Raw genomic sequence first — 5,738 nt, 5'->3', positions numbered from 1 at the left:
CCTTTCTACAGAAAACAGTATTTCTTGAAGCGAAAATTTATTAGAAAATTCACTTATGAAGCCATATATGCAAATCAAGAAATTAATCAAGTTTTTCTAGGTCTGAAATGATGGATGCATCTTGAATGAAATCGCTGAGTTAAAGGTCTTTTAAGCCATCTGCCTTATAGTCTAGTTAATATGGTATGTTGAAGGTATTGTAGTAAACGAGTCACTTAATTGCATTAAAAAAAATTCTAATGCTATACGAACGACCAAATTGTCAGTCAAAAAACTTACAAAAATTAAAGATGAAAACGTCTTGAAATTGTAATATGGCTTTGAAAAATTAAGGTGCTAACATATACTCCCTTTAAAACAGAAGGGTGCTTGAGTGTTAGACTGCGGACAGGTCTGTGCTTGCGGCGACTGTAATAAGGAAATGAATGAATGTGAGATTTTTAAATGCAGTTTTTTTTCTTCTGCTTCCATTATTATATAATATAAAGTGTGGGAGTGAAAAATTTAAAACCAGTCTGAAGTTTGATTAATGAATTACATACTGGGCTATCACAGGTAATCACAAAATCTATTGGTATGTACTATCACTGTGATAAAAGCAATGAATTATTGCAGCAGTTGTCAGACTTTTTAGATGATATAAACATGTATTGCCTAAATATATGTTCTTTTTTAATTGCTGTATGTAATCAATCAGTCACTGTCAGATCGACTGTTTGGAATCTATAGGATATTTTCGGAATGTATCTACGTCAAAATTGAGCACATAAAAACATGTTTGTAGAAACAACATCATCATGGTTATAATTGTATTAAAGTTTTCGAAATTAATGTGAAGTGAAAAATATCAAGTATACAGTTTGCGAGCCTAATTTCAAGCCTGGACTATGTATTCTTGCAACCAGAACAGTCTGGCGTCTGAACTATCAAAAAGTTCTAGTGCCACGTTTTACTGCAATAATGTTACTTAATTCAAAATTTATTATCAATGTGTATCTGTCAGTAGATCTATATTGTAAAACAGAGATAATATTAACATACACAATAAAATAGAGAGTGTTCGAAAGTCACAAGGGGATTGGCAAAATGCTTGAGTTATATATACAGTAAAAATAGAGAGTGTTCGAAAGTCACACGGTCACATGGGGATTAGCAAGATGCTCGAGTTATTTAGAGTTTTGAGCAAGCCAAATATAGAAAAAAATATTACATACTCGTTTCTATTCCCCGTAAAGTTACAATGGAACCGAAAACATACATATTTTGCCATACACTGACGCCTGAATTTCATATCGCCTGAGTGGTGTAATTTAATGTAGGGATAACGCATGTTTTTCGTGTTATAACATCTGCAGAATCCCGAGGGATTCTGCAATTTTTTTTATTAATTAATGCTATAATACGAAATGAACATGCGCTAACGCTATTCTAGCATAACACGCGTAAAACTGATAAATGAATACATGTCACTTCAACGTCATAAATTTCCACGAAATGCGTGGAAAATGTCCGAGTGTTTTTATCGTTGACTCATTTCGTTTTGAAATATCCGTTTTGGGCCGAATGACGTTACGCTTTGCACGGAACGCGCTATATAAAAAGGTGTTATAACAGCAACGCGAGCGCGAGAATCTCTCTGTTAACACACGTTTTCTCTCCTGTTAAGGTAGTTCTGCACGTTAGGACCGAAATTTTTTCTACAATGTAGAATTTGATTAAACTCTGATCTTTCAAAACTTCCGAATATACTAGAAAATTCAGCAAATAAAAATGATAGGTCGTGTCTATGATTTTTTGCTAACGATTTGAAAATTCGACCTCACGCAATTTTTCATAATGGGACTCTATGGAAAAACGCATTTTCATACATTTTCGCGAATAAATTTTCTACAATGTAGATTTTATGAAACTTCTCACAGTCGTAAATAAACATATGGCATAATATGGTGAAATAAAATGTATAGGTCCGTGATGCTTATTTTGAGATATCTGGCTATATTAAAGTGAACCGCCTATTTTAAGCTAATTTAAGACATATTTTGATTTTTAACGTGTAAGATGTTTTAATATCATATTTTAACTTTAGAAAGATAGTAACAGGCCATTTCAGTACACTTACTCACGGTTCCCTTAACTCATAACTATTTTCTTTCGTACGCCGAATCTAGGCATTATTCTACGTTTTCCGGATAAATGACGTTACGCCATCACTTCCGGTTTATCAAACGTGCAGAACTACCTTAAAACACCCCCGAAAAGTGACAAGAACAGCAGTTTATGCTAGAATGTAGAAAACGCATGTTTTTCGTGTTATAACATCTGCAGAATCCGAGATTGGTTGCACCGTTAGGCGAGTAACCAACATTCCGAGGATTCTGAGATGTTTAACACGAAAGAACATGCGCTAACGCTATTCTAGCATAAACGCGTTAAAAACGGAAATGAATATTACCTCACGTCATTGAATTTCCATGAAATGCGCGTAAAGTCTACGTGTTGTCACGTTACGTCATTTCATTTGAATTATCCGTTGGGGCGTATGCTTACGCTCTGCATGGAACGTGCAAATAAAAATGTGTTTAACAGCACGTGAGCGCGAGAATCTCTCTGTTAACATACGTTTTCTCTCCTGTTAAAACACACCCGAAAAGTGACAAAAACAGCAGTTTTATGCTAGAATGTGTCTCGTTGCATTCATTCTTTTATTTAGTTCAATATTGTCAATCTTATTCAGACTATTGGATGCATTCGTGATGTTTACATTACATCTATATGTGCAGATAGACGTGTAATAAAAAGATTATTATCTTTGCATCAGGAAATATGCACTTGTTCTTCAGCGTAGTATTCACTGCAGAACTCCTACAAAGCTAATAACTTATAATAACAAGGCACTGCCTGAATTTGAGCGGGCGAGCGAGGTTTCACTATATAAGGCTAAGTTAACACTGCAGAAAAGATGTTTGTGACACTGAATTCATACCAGTTAAGTCAAAAATTGTCTGTAAAAATAATTTTTAATGGTGCCTTTTGGCCAGATGTAATGTATATAGGCTGTATATATTCTAAGTGATTTACATGTACATTTAAAGCTTCAAAAATCAAGATTTATGTACAACAGAGAGCGTTTGAAGTCGCAAGGGGATGAGCAGGATGCTTGAGGTTTTGGCAGTCAAAAGGAAAATAGTTGTGGACCAAATGAATGCTGCTCAAGTAATCTATGCTCGAGAGAATAATATTTCACATATATCAGATTCAGTGAACATTGTTGAAACGACATTCTTAAAGCTGTAGTAATATCTCTTATTTAAAGTCAGAAATTCTCTTTTACGGTAGACTCTACACATGCCAATTGTTTTACCTTCAAAGCAATGCAAGCGTTTTGAAAATACTATTTCTATGATATATTGATTTTATCGTAACTTGTACCTACTTAGGTTCAGTTTTTATGGATAGATAATTTTCCTCTGGACTTCTTAGCCGTTTGATTTGTTACCTATGATTAATGAAACAATTTTAGGTGCCAGCAATCAGTTTAAAATTGTAGTGAATTTACAAACAATTGATTCCAACAATTGATTGATAGATGGACTATCCTTAATCAAAATATAGTTTAAGTGATATATCAGGCCCTATATGCCTATCCTGTACCCGCAGACAGGTTTATGTCCCTCTTGAACTGTGGACATGCTAGTTTATCCTATGAGGCCTAACTACAGTAAAGGAGCCAGCGTGGGAGCCATCTGGTCTTGTCGCGTAATAGTCAAAAAGTGCAAGTTCTTATTGACTATATAAAAGTGTTTCCAAGTTCTGTGTTGAAAGAACAGTTTAAGATGCTAGAATTTCACATAAGAAGACTGGTTTACCATCTCCATACATTGAGGTATAGACTGTATAAAAGTATGTGCTGAAGCCTTCTTGGTTGACCACCTTTGTATATATTCTCTTGGAATTACTACTGGTGGAGGATTACCGTTTCAACTGCAACCGGCTATCCGGGGTTCGCCTTTTCTAGATACAGGATACTATAGCGGACAGGTTTTTGAACACTAATTTTTCACTTGGCATGGCCACAGAGGTCTAAATTAAATCTGGTTTCTGTTTAAACAAACTTCATTGTGGATGTATTTTTGACATTTTGGTAGAAAAAAAAATGGGAGAGTAGGTTGTATTTGTTGAAGTGAAACTCACTTTTAGTACGAGTAGTACTTCCAGGTCACAGCCGTGTGAGTTTGGTGTGATTTTACAGTAAGCAAATGTGACAAGAGAAATCTCTCTTAGCAGATACATGACCCATATGTTCCCCTTTATTTTATATCAGTTTTATCATAACTCTTTAGATTAAAATGTTGTAAGGATTTGTTCTCTGAAATGTGTCAAGCTATGTTTGGTAGCTCTTTAAAAATCTCAGTTTTATATAGAATATATAGGGAATAATATTGAATGGGTGTGTGACTTATGAGCTTATCCTTTCTGAACGAGAAGAGATCAACATCATTCCTTTATAACCTAACAAGATATGAATCTTTCTGATAAAAATGTTTAATGAGAGGGAAGTCTTAATTTATCAGGCGGACAGCAATAACTTTGATTAAAATTGAGGCTATATCCTGTTTAGTAGATTCCAACAACCGCAATGCTTGCAGTGAGCCTTCCACGTACAGACAGGAATCAGAGAACCAACAGTATTCAAGCCTAAAAGAGACTAGTAGGCGTCCTGCATTTTTATTATGCCCCCACTTTGGGGGGGGGGGGCATATAGATTTGCTCTTGTCCGTCCGTCCTTCCGTCCGTCTGTCCGTCCGTCCGTCCGTCCTTCCGAAAATGTTGTGTCGCGCGTAGCTCTGAAAGTATTTGACGTAGAGTCACAAAACTTTACAGGAATGTTGGTCAGCATGTGTAGTTGTGCACCTGGGGTTTCGCGTCCGGATTCATTCAGTCAGGTAGAAGTTATGGCCCCTGACTTTGTAAAAATTGGTCATTTTAATGTTGTGTCGTGCCTAGCTCCAAAAGTATATGACCTAGAGTCACAAAACTTTACAGGCATGTTGATCAGCATGTGTAGTTGTGCACCTGGGGTTTCGCGTCCGGATTCATCCAGACATGTAGGAGTTATGGCCCCTGACTTAGTAAAAAATTGGTTATTTTAATGTTGTGTCGTGCATAGCTCCAAAAGTATTTGACCTAGAATCACCAAAGTTTACAGGAATGTTGGTCAGCATGTGTAGTTGTGCATCTGGGGTTTCACGTCCGGATTCATGCAGTCATGTAGAAGTTATGGCCCCTGACTTTGTAAAAATTGGTCATTTTAATGTTGTGTCGTGCCTAGCTCCAAAAGTATATGACCTAGAGTCACAAAACTTTACAGGCATGTTGGTCAGCATGTGTAGTTGTGCACCTGGGGTTTCGCGTCCGGATTCATCCAGTCATGTAGGAGTTATGACCCCTGACTTAGTAAAAAATTGGTCATTTTAATGTTGTGTCGCGCATAGCCCCAAAAGTATTTGACCTAGAATCACCAAAGTTTACAGGAATGTTGGTCAGCATGTGTAGTTGTGCACCTGGGGTTTCGCATCCGGATTCATTCAGTATTGTAGGAGTTCTGGCCCCTGACTAATGTCATGTAGTGGGGGCATCTGTGTCCCATGGACACATTTCTAGTTGTTACTGGTTTTAGCCTAATCAATCAGTCTAGAATATGATTTCTGCATGTAATTAAACAAGTTTAAGGAAAGGAA

Source organism: Mercenaria mercenaria, chromosome 8, assembly GCF_021730395.1.
Source record: "Mercenaria mercenaria strain notata chromosome 8, MADL_Memer_1, whole genome shotgun sequence".
In the NCBI taxonomy this organism is placed as follows: domain Eukaryota; kingdom Metazoa; phylum Mollusca; class Bivalvia; order Venerida; family Veneridae; genus Mercenaria; species Mercenaria mercenaria.
Note: the sequence above shows the minus strand (reverse complement) of the source record.